The 16,713-nt window shown below is 50.5% G+C and overlaps 1 protein-coding gene across 14 annotated transcripts in view; it reads right to left on the bottom strand.

Annotated features, from left to right (window-relative positions):
- Positions 1-16,713, bottom strand: part of ATP2B2 (ATPase plasma membrane Ca2+ transporting 2) — a 381,370-nt gene that overhangs the window by 149,224 nt on the left and 215,433 nt on the right. Inside the window, exon 1 of one of the 14 annotated variants that reach the window (XM_017955255.3) lies at positions 2,301-2,418. The exons of the other annotated variants lie outside the window; for them this stretch is intronic. The gene's annotated coding sequence lies outside the window, so the exon portion shown is untranslated. Of the gene's footprint in view, positions 1-2,300; positions 2,419-16,713 lie in introns of those variants that run through there. 14 annotated transcript variants of the gene reach the window in all.

Here is a 16,713-nt window from a genome sequence, read left to right as displayed (position 1 = left end):
ATTTGACAAATGAGGGGACTGGGGCTCCAAGGGGACAAGTGACCTGCTTGACTCAGGTCACTCAGACAGTGCTGGGACCAGGGTGAGACCAGTGAGGCGCTGAAGGAGTAAAATGAAAGGCAGGTCTCGTCTTGGGTTCCTATCAGTGCCAAGTCCTGCTCCCTCTGCCATCTGTCCGCCTTGCCATTTAAGTCAGCCTGATGTACTCATGGGCCCACTTGCTCCACCCCACCCCAAACAAAGGGCAGAGACTGAAAACTGACAAAGAGATTTCAAACACACTTTGGTAGTTTTGTGGATGATGCAGCTGTTAAGAGAGTCTAAGGAATACCTGGAGCTATAAAAGATGTTCAAAGCTAATATCTCCACGTGCACTGAGTAGTGATGAATTTCAGGGGAAATTGTTCATTTCTTATTTCCACTCATCTCACAAACTTTTGCTGTGGCTCGACTTTGATGTGTAATGCAGTGTGGATGGAGAGGAACCAGACACAGCCCTTGTCCTCAGAAAGCCTGGTACTGCTCCCTCGTAACTTGGCATGGGGCCCGCACATGATAACAACTGAATAAAATTAATGATAATAAGTTAACATTTATGGAGCACTCTCTATGTGCCAAGCCCTGCAAGAGGCATTTTCCACACGTCATCTCATCCGATCCACATCACAACTCTATGAGGCAGGTATTCTTATTATCCCCATTTTATAGAAAAGAAAACTAAGGCAAGTAACTTGCCCAAAGTCACTCAGAACACAGCAGAGCTGGGATGGATACTCAATACAGCATTTGTTAGGTGAAGGAATGAAAATACAAGAAGTCATGCAGGGAGGCTAGGTAAATATAAGGGTGATATGATTTGTTAAGCGTGGCTCAAGGCCCGTGCAAAGAGCCCTGGAAGCTCCAGAAGCCAGTGTCAGGCCCCCTGAGGGGGTCAGGGAATTCTCCATGCTTTTGGGCACACTTAGGCTGCAGACTTCCAGGAAGAGGGTGATGGTGACAGCAGCTGTATCAGATAGCAGTGCAAGGAGGCTCCAGTTTCTCTCTCTCTCTGAGCCTGACCACGTGCTCCATCTACAAAAATATCCCAGGCCAGCAGCCCCTTTCACTCTGAGAAAGTGGGTTCCAAGACAGGATAGACTTGAGCAGGTATGAGAGCAGAGGCAGTTCTTCCTGGGCTAGCCAGGCAAGGATCTGCCCTGAGCCCTCTTCCTCCCTCAAGCCTTTGGGGGGAGGGTTGCCGATGGACACCCTGACACCCAAGCCTCCCAGCTCGCGCCTTGGTTGCCTGGCAACCACGCAGGATGTCACTTACACCAAGCTCAGGTTTCAGGAGCCCAGGCCCAGGTGAGGGTGTCAGTATATAATAATAGAACAGCCCAGCCCCCACAGGGGTTGCTTAAGATAGGCAGATCTCAGCGCTGGGCAAGGCCTGAGTGGTCCTGTGGTCATTTTGCAGATGGGAAAACAGACCTGGGAGGGAAAAGGAATCACTTGAAGTGACCCAGGGAGTTATCAAGGAAGGCAGGGCTGTCTCTGACGAGGAGGTTGAAATAGAAATAGCAGTTCAGAAAGTGACAACAATGACAAGTATAGCTGCCACCTTCAGGGCCTGGGCCTATGTACCTTCTGCCACTGTTGCCCATCTCACCCTCAAACAAGACAGGTGTAGGTGTTGTTTTCATGCCCACTATATAGATGGGGAAACTGAGGCTCAGAGAGATTGAGCAACCTACTTAAGATCACCTAGCTGGTGAATGGCAGAGGTCAGATCTGAACCCAGGCCAGTGTGAAGCTCCAAAGTCTGTGAGCTTCACCCTGAGCTACACTGTCCCCAAGGACTAATGAGTTAAGTACAGGACTGAGGGACCCGTCTCCCAGGTTGACTTTGATCTCCTCAGTAACACTGGGGCAGGGGGTGAGGAGTATGCTGGGCTCAGAGGGTTAAATGGTGGTCCCAGGATGAGCTAAGCAGTAGGTGGGGATGAAGGATTTCCTATGTTTCTCTGGCTTCAACGTCTGGGTGTGACCCACTGTGCCAAGTTCACTGGCAGAGTCCTGGGGTTGTGCCCCTCTGCCAGGCCTCGGGGCAGCTCTGCCTCACCTTCCTCCAGCCTGGTGAGACTTCCAAGGGGACAGGACCCCACTTCCCAGCCCCCAAGAGAGTCAGCAAGCCCCAGCACAGAGCAGTGACCTTTGATTCCAGGCCACTGGACCTATCCCTCAGTCCCCCCACCCCCATGTCTCGTAACCCGAGACAGGGACATGCAGGTTGCCATGGCGACAGCACATCGGATACTGACCTGGGACCCACTGGCAGCAAGGGGGACGACAGGCCTTGCCTCAGAGCGATGGCTGGAGGGGTGGAGAACGGGGGGCCTGGGGGGCCCTGCGGCAGCCCTGGTTGTTCTCTGGGCCAGGCCAGGCACAAGCTGCTATTTATAATTCTGCTGAATGGGCCCAATAACCCGATCCGCAGTCCGACCTGCCCAGTCCAACTTGCCCGGGAAGCCCAGCAGCCACACACAATCTGCTCAGGAGCCTCCTCCCTGCCCCCTGCACAGTGTCTCCGGCACCCAGCTGTGAGGGTGGAGGTGAAGGCCAGGGTGCAGGAGCCCCTCTCCCCACCATTAGCCTCAGCACACACCCCTCTGGTCCAATCCCACCCTCTTCCCTGTGTTCCAGGCCACAGGAGGCTACAGCTTGGACTTTGGTTTTAAAAGGGGTTCAGGAAACCTGTGTGTGTGTGTGTGTGTGTGCGCGCGTGTGCGTGTGCGTGTGTATGTGTGTGTGTGTTCTAGGAAGCCTCTTACTGGAGGGAGTTGAGCAGAGGGAGGGTAGGGGAGGAGGAGAAAGAGAAAGGAGAGAAAGACACAGTAAGGCAGAGAAGAACTTGAGAGGTTAGGAGTGGGAGGGGAGGGAGGGAGGAAAGGAGGCAGAAGAGGGAGAGGGGAGAGAAACAGAGGCTAACTTCAAAACAGAAATCGATATTACCATGAAAAATGATAGACAAGGAAGGTGATGAATATGTTAATTAGTGTGATTTGATCATGCCATATTGTGTATGTGTGTATATCAAAGTATCATGTTGTCCCCCATAAATGTAAACAATTATGATTCATTAATTTAAAAAAAGTAATACTAATTTTCTCTTAAAAAAAGAGATACATCAAGACCTAAGAAGGGAGGGAGAGGGAGGGACGCAGAGACAGAGGAAGACACAGAGGAACTGAAGCCAAGACACAGAGACCGAAGCAGGGAGATGGGAGCCAGGAGGCCCGGAGGCAGGAGTGAGGGCAGTGGCCGAGCTCTGAGCCTGCCCTCTTGCCACCTGCTGGTCTTTGGTCAAGACACTGGTTCAGAAGCCCAAATGCAAAGATGAGTCGGGTCTCAGGAGAGCCCAGTGACCCATGTGCCAGGGGAGAGAGGGCCTGGGTCTGTGGTGCCTGCACTGTCTGCCCAGACCTCTTGTGGCGGGGGACGCTGTAGGGCAGGGCAAGGACTGTTCCAAGGTTGCAGGATCCTGGCCTGAAATGGCATAGCTCCCGAGGCTTGCGGGGCTGTCCGCCCTCAGATTTGGGTTATTTTGGGAGCTGAGCAGCCAAAACACACCCCTCTTCTCTTGTTCGAGGGCCAGTGGCTGCTGACTCAAAATATTCTCTCAAGGAAACTGTCTCCCTGAAATCCAATGTCACTTCTGGGAGGCCTCCCCTGATTCTCCCAGAATTAATTGTCTGCCTGGTTTCTACCTTCTGTACAGTGGATCCTGGGGAACTACAGACAGGTAAACATCTCCCACCAGACTGAGCAGGGGTTGATTCAGGTTCCCTGGGTTTCCCCAGCACCAAGTGCAACATCAGACACACACAAGTTGCTTAAGTGACAATCCTACAGTAGCAGTGTCGGCTAACGTTTATTACACAAGAACCTGATGTGCGCTGCCTCATTTATTATCTCAGTAGCCCCAGTTGTAGGATCTTCAGCAGGTCCCATTTTACAAAAGAGGAAACTGAGGACCCATATTGGCAAGTTGTTGAACCAAGATCTAACCTAAGCGTGTCTGATTTCAGAGCTCATTTACATGACCACCAGGCATACAGCCTCCCCTGTGCTAATGATCATCTCCATGTCTGTGTCTCTGCTCAGGAACCTTCTATGGCTCCCCAGTGCCCCTAAGATTAAGTCCAAACATCTGGCCTAATGCTGGTTCCTTTCCTCTATTTGCCTTGTCCTTTCAAGTCTCACTCTCTCTTGCCCTGTCTCCTACTTCTAGGTCCCCTTCTCTTATTCTCTGATTTGTTCACTCCACAGTCATTTAATGAGTACCTACTGTGTGTCGAGCATGCTGTACTTGCCTCCACACTTGATTCTGTTAGGGAAGACAGACTATGAAAAGTGCTATGAAGAGCAGTGGTGGGCCAGGCGTAGTGGCTCACGCCAGTAATCCCAGCACTTTGGGAGGTGGAGGCAGGTGGATCACTCGAGGCCAGGAGTTTGAGACCAGCCTGGCCAACACGGTGAAACCCTGTCTTTATTTAAAATGCAAAAATTAGCTGTGTGCAGCGGTGTACACCTGTAATCCCAGCTACTCAGGAGGCCGAGGCACGAGAATCACTTGAACCCAGGAGGCAAGTTTGCAGTGAGCCAAGATCACACCACTGCACTCCAGCCTGGGTGACAGAATGAGGCTCTGTCACACAAAAAAAGTGCTATGAAGAGAATAAGGCATTGTGACTGAGACTGTCCAGGCATTTATTTTGCTAGGGGTTGTGCAAAGAGCTGGGGCAGTATGTTCCAGGCAGAGGGCACGGCATAGGCAAAGACCCTGGAGGTGGGAAGGGGCAAGACATGCTTTTAGTAACACAAAGAAGGCCAGCATGGCTGGGGTTTGTGATGAGAGAGAATGAGGTAAAGCGAGTTCAGAGAAGCACAAGGGACAGATCATGCCAGGCTTCGAAGACCCCGGGAACTTGGATTTTATTCCAGGTGGTGAGGGATGCCTCTGAAGAATTTTAGGTGATAGATTAACATACCTTTTCCTTTTTCACAGATCTGTCATGCATTGGAGAATGGACTGGCAGAGTGAGATTGGGAGCAGGGAGGAAGTGAGGCAGCTACTGTGTCATCCAGGCAGGTAGGGACAGGTCCCGCCTACAGGGGCAGCAGTGGTGTTGGAGAGGTGTGGGTGGGTAGGAGTTAGGAAGTGGAACCAGTAGGCTGATAACCTGAGCTGCGACTTTAGGAAGAGGGCGAGTGGATGGTGGCGCCATTTACTGCGGTGGGTCGGGGAAGGGAGCAGGCTTTTGGGGGTGGGTGGAGAAGGTTGGGTGGGCATGATGAAGAATCCTGTTTTGGACTTGTTAACTTTGAGATGCTTGTGAGACGTCCAAGTAGAGATGCCAAGTGGGCAGTTGGATGCATGAGTTGGGAGCTCAGAAGAGAGGCCCTGACTACAGATATAAATATGGAAATCAGCAGCTTAAAGATGGTATTTAAAGTCATGGGATGGGATGAGATCATCGAGGGACAGAGCTCAGCCAGAGAAGGGAAGAGGCTCAGAGCCCAGCCCCAGCCATTAGAGGTCAGGTAGAGGAGGAGACTGGAGCCATGTGGCCATCCTGGCAGACCTGACTAGGTGCCTTCCTTGGCTCCCACTGCCCTCAGAACAAGGTTCAAAATCCTTAGCCTGACACACACGCCCTGCCTGCTTCTTCAGGCTCACATCTTTCCACCCGTTCCTTGTAACATTCCCTCCTGCGGTAATAAGCACCTTTTAAGGTTCCACACTTCCAGGCTTTTGCCCAGGCAGTCCCCCTGCCAGAAATGCCCTCCCATGGGCAAAGGCAAATGCTCTTCTAAAGTGCTGGCCAGTGAAGCTTTCTCTAACATCCTGGGCAGACTCGGTAACACCTGTCTCTGTGTTTCCATGGCCTTCTGGACACACTATGCTATCACTGTCTTTCTGGGATCCCTTGTGGGGAGTGGGCTGACCTGTCTCTGTGTCCCCTGCCCAGTATGCCCATAGCTCATGGTGAGCCCTCATGCATTCAGTGTCCCCATGTCACCACCCCATGTCTGAAACGTATCATCACAGCTTGGGTGGGCTGAGAATGTCCGAATTAACCACTTCCAGTTTGAGCCTGGGCTTCTGCACCGAACAGACTCAGAGGAAGGACGGTTAAGGGAGGGAGGAGGTGAGCGGGCGTCAGCACGAGGGGTGGCCACACTGAACATTTGCTGAGCCTCCCACCTGCCACTGCAGCAGAAGGAGGAAAGAATGAAAAGACAAAAGCAGGAAAAAGAGCAATCAAGTTCATCTTTCTTCACTACTGCTCTGCGCTCATGACAAGAGACTTTATTGTGTAGGAAATCAAGTAGCACATGCGGGAGGTGGGGAACTTGGCCTGCAGGGGTCATGTCAGAGCTCCCCCACCCTCTGGGCTACTATTGCTCTGTCTTGTTTAATGTTACCACCTGCGGGCTCCTGCAGAAAACCTCTCTGGCTGGGGAACAGGTAAGGGGAGAGGGACAACTGGATGATTTATTGAGCACCTACTATGTGCTGGGCACCACACATTTGGTCATGGGCACGGATTGGGGTTAGACAGACCTGTGCTCTGATTCCAGCTCTACTACTTGCCATATGGCTTTAGACACGTCACTACCTTGCTCTGGGACTCAGTTTCTTCATCTTTGAGATGAGGGATCATTACACATGCCTGCCTAGGCTTTTATAAGCCTAACCCTGTTAGAGGAGTACTGCAGTTCCCATTTTATAGACAGGGAAATTGAGACTCAGAAAGAAAGACTCAAAGGGCAGAGCCAGGGTGGGCAGAGCTGATGTCTAAGTGTCTTTCTGCTGCCAAAGTCAAAGGCCCCTTCCCCACCTGCAACGCCTCATGCTGTCTCCTACTTGGCCCTGCAGTCGATTGATTCTGAGCCTTGAGTTGGATGCTGGGGACTTGAAGGGGATTCAGACAAAAGCTCTGTCCTCCAGGGGCTGCTGATTTGGTCAGGGGGTCAGGGTCTTCGACCACTATTTTATAACCCCCTCCTCCCACTCAGAGCAGCCAGGGGTAGGGAGATGGGGATTCCAGATTGCACAGGAGGAGAAGGTGAGTTTGAGAATTCCTGGCTCATAGGTCCATTTCCTCCTTTAGGGACCAGGCAGGAAGCATGAGTTACTCCGCTAAGCAAATTTTCCGTCTGCAAAATTCGCATAATCATATCACCCCCAAAAGATACCAGCCAGTGAAGGTGGGAAGCATTTGCAGGGCCTTGGCATTATGACAGGTTGCCCCAGATCAGGCCATCTTTAGCTGAAGTCGTGGAGAGCTTCAGAGGGGGCCATGAACCTACCAACATTCTTTTAAAAGGTTGTGTTTTTCTGGGGAGGAAGCCTTTAACTCTCACTAGTTTCTCAAAGGAATCCCTGAAGCCCTCGCCCCACAAGGACTCAAAATCAAGGCCTAGTAGGACCAAGTCAACTCCCTGCTTTTCAATAAAGGCTGTGTAGAAATAGCACCAAGATGGCAGACCCAGAAAGCACAGGAACAATGGGTGCGTGGGGATGGTTAGAGAGAGCAAGGGTCAAGGTTGGGGCCCCATACTTGGAGACCGCCAGTAAGGTAAGGCACTAGAGTATCACCCCTCACTGTGAGTCTCTGCAGCTTTTCTGTGGCTTCATGGCACAGGATCCTGTAGTTACCAACTCCCCTCCATGCCAGCTTGGCGGGAGGGAGAAAGGATGTGGATGGTATTCTTTCCCAAGCAAACGCAAAGCTAATTATTCGAGACACCAAGTTCCTTTAACCGTAATTGATCAGCCTCTAGTTTAGAGAAAATTAAATTTCTTCTGCCTCCTCCACTAGCCCTGGGGAAGAGGGTGAAGGTGACAGAACTGGGCAGAGAGCTGCTTATGCAGATGAGCCCTAAGCCTGGCCAGAGAGGAAGCAGACGGAGGGTCTATGCCACACCCTGGGGGTGCTGGGTCTCAGCAGAGCCGGCACCTGGGGAAGCACTCAGGGGCTCATCTGCTTAGGCATCTGCAACTAGAGCATTCTAGAAGCCACTCAAAGTCACTTAGCCTAGTCTGGTAGGTCATAAGAAGGGTGACCTGAGATAGGCTCCAAATGCAGATTTTGGCTTGAAATATTAACTGAAATAAGGAGCCTAATGTGTGGTTTCCTCCAGGCCAGGCCTTACCATGCAGCAGACACCAGTGTCCTGCCTGGCCTCTCCCGCTAGTTGTCCCCACACTTCAGCCTCAACAGTCTCAAGACCAGTATTTCAGCTTTCCCTCTTATGATTGTGTGTTTTTTTGTGTGTGTTTTCTCTGAAAAATAATTCCCTACTTCTAGGTGGGGAAGATGCTCTGCGTTCGCTTCTGGAAGTTTCGTAGCTGTATCTTTACATGTAGGTCTATGAGCCTTCTCAATTTAATTTTTTCATCTACATTTCTCTTTTTTTGTGGTTAAGTCTACATAACATAGAATTTACCATTCTAACCGTTTTTAAGTGGCATTAAGTACATCCTCACTGTTGCACAACCATCTCCACAATCCATCTCAGAATGTTTTCCTCTTCCCAAACTGAAGTTCTGTCCCCATCGAACACCAGCTCCCCTTTTCCTTCCCCATCCACTGGCACATGCACCATTCCATTTTCTGTTTCTATGAGTTTGACTACTGTAGTGACCTCATGTAAGTGGAATCAGAACAGTATTTTTCCCTTTATGGCTGGCTTATTTCACTTAGCATCATGTCTCAAGGTTCATCCATGTTGTAGCATGGCTCAGAGTTTCCTTCCTTTTAATGGCTGAGTAATATTGCATTGTATGAACAGACTAAATTTGATTTATCAATTGAAGCATTCATGGACACTTGGATTGTTTCCACATTTTAGTTATTCTAAAGAATGCTGTTATGAGCATGGGTGGACAAATATCTGAGTTCTTGCTTTCAATTCCTTTGGGTATATACCCAGTAGTGGAATTGCTGGATCATGGAATAATTCTATGTTTGATTTTTTTTGAGGGACCACTATATGCTTTTCCACAGCAGCTGCACCATTTTACAGTCCTACTAGAATGCAAGAGTATTCTAATTTCCCTGCGTTCTGGCCAATATCTATTTTCTGTTTTTTGGTGATAGCCATCCTAATTGGTATGAACTGGTATTTCCCTGTGGTTTAATTTACATTTCTTTAATAACCAGTGGTGTTGAGCATTTTTCATGTATGTATTGGTCATTTGTGTATCTTCTCTGCAGAAATGTCTAGTCGAGTCCTTTGCCGATCTTTGAACTGGGTTGTGTTTTTGTTGTTGAGTTGTAGGAGTTCTCTAAATATTCTGGATATGAATCTTCATCTTCATCAGATATGCAATTTGAAGATATTTCCTCTCATTCCATGGGTTGTCCTTTTACTCTGTTGATAGTATCTTTTGATGCATAAAAGTTTTCAATTTTGATGAAATCCAATTTATCTACTTTTTCTTTCATTGTCTATAATTTTGGTGTCATACCAATAAATCACTGCCACATTCAGTGTCATGAAGCTTTCCCCTATGTTTTCTTCTGTCTCCATTAAATTTTGTGTGTGGTGTGAGGTAGGGATTTAGACTCAACATATCTGAAATTCAACCTCTAAGCTTCCCCATACAACCTCCTGCACCCCTGGGATTTGCTGTTGCTGCCAAAGGCCTCATCTTCTCTCCAGGTGGTCAGCATAGAATCCCGGAGCCACCCCTGCCTCTTTCATCCCCATCATCAAAGTCCTATTCATTTTGCCTCCTTCCTACATTCCTTGAAACCCATAATTTCCCTGCACAGACCATGCCCTTGTCCTAGTTCTTCTCATCTCTTGCCTAGGTGACTGCTGTGGCCTCTAACTGGCTGATATGGTTTGGCTCTGTGTCCCCACCCAAATCTCATCTTGAATTGTAATCCCTATGTGTCAAGGGAGGAACCTGGTGGGAGGTGACTGGATCATGGAGGTGGTTTTCTCCATGCTGTTCTCATGATAGTGAGTGAGTTCTCACAAGATCTGATGGTTTAAAAGTGGCACTTCCGCCTTTGGGTGCTCTCTTCTGCCACCATGGAAGACGTGCCTTGCTTCCCCTTTGCCTTCCACCATGATTGTAAGTTTCCTGAGGCCTCCCCAGCCATGAGGAACTGTGAGTCCATTAAACCTCTTTTTAAAAATAAATTACCCAGTTTCAGATAGTTCTTTATATCAGTGTGAGAACAGACTAATACACTGGCCTCTCTGCTGCCACTTGAAGAAGCAGTGCTGACCACATCACAACTTCCTCCTGCCCACTTTGCTTTTGGGATAAAGAAAACACTCCCGCATGTGATCTTCAAAGCACTGGGTGGCCTGGCCCTGCTCCTCCAGCCCCCAAGGACCCCATTCTCTCATTTCCTCTGCTTGTCCCCAACCACATGGCCTTTGTCTGTTCTGTTCCTTCTGCCTAGAATGCTGTTCCCTCCCTATCATCACCTAGTAAACTCCTACTCTTCCTCCTGTTCTCAGCTTAATCCCAACTTCTCTGGGAGGTCTTCTTTGATTTACTTACGAAATCACATCCTGGTTGTATTTTAAACGTGTTTGTGTGACTGTTGGATGGTTTGATTTTAGATCACTGACTAGATAAGAAGCCTTATCATCACCTCCTGGCCTGGACTCTCCAATAATTTAAAAAATAACAGTTATAGCTATTATGCATATTATACATGTACTTACTATCTCCTTTCACTAAAGCCTGTGTCTATTTTTTCATCACTACTGTATTCCTAGGGCCTACCAGTGTCTAGCACATAACAGGTTATCTGTAAGTAGTTCAAGGAGGGAAGGAAGAGAGGGAGAGAGGAAAGGCTAATTTGCATGGAGTAAAAAGCCTAATTCTGGCTGGGTGTGGTGGCTCATGCCTGTAATCTCAGCTCATGCCTATAATCTTAGCACTTTAGGAGGCCAAGGTGATTGCTTCAGCCCAGGAATTTGAGACCAGCCTGGGCAACATGACAAAACCTTGTCTCTACAAAAAATACAAAAATTAGCCAGGCATCGTGGTGCATTCCTGTAGTCCCAGCTACTCGGGAGGCTGAGGTGGGAGGATTGCTTGAGCCCAAGGAGTTTCAGGCTGCAGTGAGTCATGATTGTGCCATTGCATCCAGAGCCTGGGTGACAGAGTGAAACCCTGTCTCACTAATTTCCTTCCCAAGATGAAGGGTCTCAGATCCCTTGGAACTATAATGTTCTCCAAGGGGAAGGGTGGTATTCACTTTCTATAAATTTTGGGTTTTCTGAGAATTTATTATGTAACAAATGCCCAGGCAGGCCCTCTCTCAGACTCAGTTTCCTCATCAGTAAAATGAGGCTAACAACACTGACTGGCAGGGTTGCTGGATTAGAAAAGATGATGCATATGAAAGTGTCAAGCACCAAACAGGTGCTTCATAAATGACCTTGACCTTGATCCCAGCCACATTCCCAAATAAGCCAAACCCTCTGGGGGTATCTGGGCCTCAGTCTTCTCTCCATCAGCTGCCAGATCTGGGCAGGGACACATCCCCAGAATGGTACAGGGAGACCTGAGTGTCTCTTCTGAAGCACACAGGCTTTGAGAACTGCCCCCCACCTATATGTTCTGGGAGATGTCTTCAGCTACACCTGGATCTGGACATGCCTGAAGTATGTCTGATTTCTGGCCAGAGCAGAAACCTTGGAAAAATGATCATGTCTCATATGCCTGGGTATCCATAACTAGATGCATTCTAGAAGTGGCCCAAAGTCATTTCATCTAGTCTGCTGTGTCAGAAGGTAGGTAACCCCCGTGTGGGCCTGCTGTGCCCAGCAAGCCTACACTCTGGGCAGTTCTTCCTTCTCATGTGGCTTCAGCCAGTCTCTCTGGTAGGCAGAGACCCCTTAGCTGCCCTTGGTACCCAGAACCAGGTAAAGGCCAGGTCAGATCCCATGAAGCTCCAAGACCCAGCCTGGACCCTGATGTTCTTCTAAGGGAATTTTGGGCTGGCCTGGACCCAGGACTGGGGGTAGGGGGGAAATGACCACAGCTGAAGCAGAAGGTCCTTTAGCTCAGGGCCTCCTGCTGTCTGCTCGCTGGACTTCCTGACTTCCTACCCATCCTGTCCTCATAGCCAGGGTCATTTGGACCTCATCTGCAGGCTCTAGGTTCTGGGGCTCAACTTGTCCCTAACTGAGAGAAGGTTAGAAGATCCCAGACCTCCAGGTTGAGGATTCATGTCATTTGGGCAAAGAGGTCCCAACTCCAGGGACTAGTTTCTGCCTTGTTCCTGGACAGAACTCCCTGTCATATGCCAGTTCCTTCAGGCCTAAGACCCTGTCACATTTTTGTCAGCACCCCCAGCCCCAGCCTAGACCCCTAGCTTGGTCCAGACTTTCTCCTAGGTTCCTCCCAAGTCCATCCTGTTCTCGCTATTTCCCCTTCTGCCATCAGTGCCCACAAGGCCTACTGCATCAGCTTCCTTGCCAAGCCCTTGAGGACCCCTCCCCACTACAACCCCTTCTCCACATGGCAACCAGAATGATCTTCCTAAAACATAAATTGGATCACATCATTGTCCTGCTTAGAACCTCCCAGTGGCTTCTAGTGCATGCAGAGCTAAAGTTCTCAGTGGGGTCTGCAAGGCCAGGGCCAGAGGGCCCTGTCACCCTTCCTTGTCTTTATCTCACACCACTATCTGCTCCACCCACACCAGATCTCAGTCCATCCCAACTGACACCTGGTCTCAGAGCAGACCCTCGCTTTTTGTTCAGTTACACACCGGTAGGAAGTTTGCCTGGGGCTACCAGGATATTCCTGAGAATGAAGATAACACAGAGGCAAGGAGAGCTGGGAAATGGAAAGACTTCATTTGAGCACTAGGATCCAGCCATACCTGAAGCCAACAATCCCACTTTTTTTTTCTGTTAGGTGAACCAATGCATCTTTTTTGCTACAAGCTAACTTGAGTTGGTATTTATATCCCTTGTTTCTAAAGGGAGTCCCAATGAATCCAACTGGCTGATCCTCCCTCACCCCACCCCCTCTCTTTTTCTGTTTCTGCAACACTCCAGCATACTCCACCTCGGGGCTTCTGCCTGCACTGTTTCCTCTGCATGGAGTGCTCTTCCCCCAGATGTCTGCACGTTTCAGTCCCCCACCTCAGGCAGTGCCTGCTCAAATGGCACCTCCTCAGAGAGCCCCGCCCTGAACACCCCATCAAAAATAAGATGCCTTGTCATCATGCTCTTCCCACTGACTCTGCTATATTTTATTTTATTATTTTATTATTATTTTTTTTGAGATGGATTCTAGCTCTGTCACCTAGGTTAGAGTGCAATGGCACAATCTCTGCTCACTGCAACCTCCACCTCCTGGCTTCAAGTGATTCTCCTGCCTCAGCCTCCTGAGTAGCTGGGATTATAGGTTCCTGCCACCACGCCCAGCTAATTTTTGTATTTTCAGTAGAGATGGGGTTTCGCCATGTTGGCCAGGCTGGTCTCAAACTCCTGACCTCAGGTGATCCTCCTGCCTCGGTCTCCCAAAGTGCTGGGATTACAGGCATGATCTACTGTGTCCCACCTCTGCTATATTTTAAAACATAACACTTACACCCACTCTGTATATTATATATTTACTTATTATCTATGTCCCTCCACTAAACTGTAAATCCACAAGGGCAGAGATTGTCTTAGGATGACCAACTGTCCTGGTTTTCCTCGGACTGAGGAGTGTCCTGGGATGTGGGACTTTCAGTGCTAAAATCAGAAATGTCCCAGACAAACCTGGACATGTTAATCCCCCTAGACTGCTTTTGTTTGCTGTAAAATCCCACTGCCCAGCTCAGTGTTGGTGCGCGGTAGGTGCTTAATGTCTAGTTGAGTGGATGAGTGAGAGCAGGCCCTGGGCTGCATTTATGTGCACTGTCTCATTGCATGCTCATAGCCAGCCTGGGGGTGGGCTGTACTGTTGCCCCCATTTTACTGATAAGAAGCCTGAAGCTTCAGCTGCTTGCCAGGCCACATGGTGAGGGCAGCAGGGCACCAGTACTGGCACCCAGCTCTGCCACACTCCAGAGGCTACGCCCTAACTGCTCTCCACAGTACACCTCTCTGTCACTGCCTGCTTCACTCAGCCAACTGATCCTGGACCCCTGCTGCCTAAATTGCTACCTTTGGGCCACCCTTCCATGCCTCACCTGGGTGGGTGAGCACTGGCTTAAGGCAGCCCTTTCCTGGCCAGGCTGATGGTGAGGAGAGGGAGAAAGAGGGCAGTGCCAGGGCTAGGGTCAAGCTGCTCCAAGGCTGGAACCCTAGAGCATGGTGGCCAGCACAGGTGGTCTCCCTGACCTGTGTGTCCCTAAGGCACCTCTGACCCAGGCCCCACCAGTGCCAGGTCTTCCTGAGGCCTTGCCAATCACAGCTGTCTTCTCAGTTGGGGCCCACTTGAGCCTTCTGACTGAGAGTGAGGAAGTCTGAATTCTGCTCACCCACAGGAGCCTCAATTGAAGAAGCATCTATCCCTTTGCAGCTTCCGTCTGTCATTCCAGGCCTGCCACCACTCCCAGCCCTGTTGAACATGCCTGGTCGTCAGGGCCCTGCCTGTCCAGGTCAGAACAAGGGGATTTGCATTGGGGGAAGCAATGCTTCCTCCCACTGGACCCTGACAACCAACCTGTGCAGTAGGCACTGTATTTTCTACCCATTTCATGGGTGAGGAAACTGAGGCCCAGAGAGGTGAAGTCGCTTACCCAACGTGACACAGCTCATAGGGGCAGGGTTAGGATTCCCAGAGGTGGATTCAGGTCCGTCTCCCTTACTCATGTGTCATCTATCCTACCTTCTCTCCCTGGTGAGGGTAATGTCGGGGCTGACAAAACTGCTGCCATTTCTGGAGTCAGACCCTGCACACGTTGCTTCTTATTTCAGGCCAACTGGTAGGATGGGTGTGACAGTCCCTATTTTACAGATGAGGAGGCTGTACAGCAGAGGAGTTAATGACTGGTCCAGGTCCCAGGGCAGGGAGGACTCCTAAGGGAATCTGCCTTATTTCACCTTCCCTCCAATCCTTCCTTCCTATCAACCTACCTATGTCCCTACCTATCTAACGACTAACCCACATTTTTCGAGTAGCAACGATGGGCAAGGCCCTGGCCTGGCCTGTGCCGACACCGCCCCGAGCACTGACAGCAGAAGGCAATCCTGGCTCCTGGCCCTGAGTGGCTGGAATCCCTTCCTGAGGGGCGGCCTGGATTTCCAAACCAGAATCTCCTGAGTCCGATGAGCGATCTACCTGGAAGCCTCTCACTGGGGAATTCTCCACGGGCTTAATTCTAGGATCTCAGCTGCTCTGTCCCCTGCCTGGCCACCAAGGAGCTGTTTTTCAAAACAAAGTGGGGTGGGAGAAGGGCCATGGGAGGCTTTAATAATTCTATTGTTGGAAATTTCCATGGTGGTGGAAAACACCCACTGGCTGGCCTCCAAACGCCTTCCTGAAAAAACTTCCAAAAAGAAACTGGGACTGGCCCTCTCCAGGCCAGACAGGTGCTGGAGCCACCCACGGAAGGACCTGGGGGCCAGTGCATTGGCATCAGCCCCCGGCACAGAGCTGGGCACCCAGAGGCCCAGGGATCAAGGCAGTCCAGGGATAAAGGGGTCTTCCCTCTGGAGGGATTCATGAAAGAACAAAGAAAGGTGCCCCCTGGGGAGTGACTCAAAAGCCCAGGCTCCATTTCTCTGCCACCTGCTTGCTTTGTGACTGTGAGCAACTACTAGGCCTCTCTGAGTCCATCTCTGCTGTGACAGGCAGCGTTGGTGGGATGCTGTCAAAGGTCTGAAGCATCGTGATGGTGCTGGCCCTGACTTTGGGTCTCCCAAGGTTCCTGGGGGTGAGTCCAGGACGGGTGCAGAAAAACTGAGTTCCTGCAAACTCTGGAGGCATCTCCAGGGACCAGAGGCTTCCAGGGCAGGAGAGAGTGCCCTGAACACCTTGGGGGCAGGTCCTGAAGAGCTCACTGAGGGGTGAACACACAGCCCCCTCCCTCCGGCCACTGTCTGCCTCTCCCGTGGGCACGGGCTGCCCAGGTGCCTTTCCGTGAGATTCCAGAAGGGACAGGCTGCGGGGCCTGCATGCAGGTGAGGATCCTAGGGATGCCCTCAGCGTCTCCCCCTATCCCCACAGCCACCTCACTGCTGGCCGCGGGGGGTCTCTGTGGCATTTTGAGCTCTCCATGACCCACCTGCTGCTGCCACCATCCCTCTGCCTCATGGCCTGTCCCCAGGCTTCCCACACTGCGTTTTTGCTCCACTTGCTAGCGGGCTGGTCTCTGCATGTTCCAGCCCTGCCCCTGCACTGCTTCACATCCTGCAGGGCCCCCATGGCCCTGGGGGTTGAGCCGTAACTCTGAGGCTGTAGCTGAATTGCCCAGTACACCAGTACATTGCTTCCAGATGCAAAAAGAAACCTTACACATCAGAGGCCCGCAATATAATACCTCAACCATCAGCCAGGGAAGAATCCCCTGAGGGTGAAGAAACGAGTCTGTGTCCTACATAGACCCGCATCTGGGTACCAGCTCACGTCTGTGCAGATTCCTTCACAGTGCTGAGCCTTAGTTTCCTCAGCTGTGAAATGGGCTGAGGCTGTTTCCTTTGCACTGGATAAGATGAGAATAAGATGAAGGTCCTGGGCACAGT

Source organism: Papio anubis, chromosome 2 (assembly GCF_008728515.1).
Source record: "Papio anubis isolate 15944 chromosome 2, Panubis1.0, whole genome shotgun sequence".
Classification (NCBI taxonomy): domain Eukaryota; kingdom Metazoa; phylum Chordata; class Mammalia; order Primates; family Cercopithecidae; genus Papio; species Papio anubis.
This window is presented reverse-complemented; position numbering and strand designations above follow the sequence as displayed.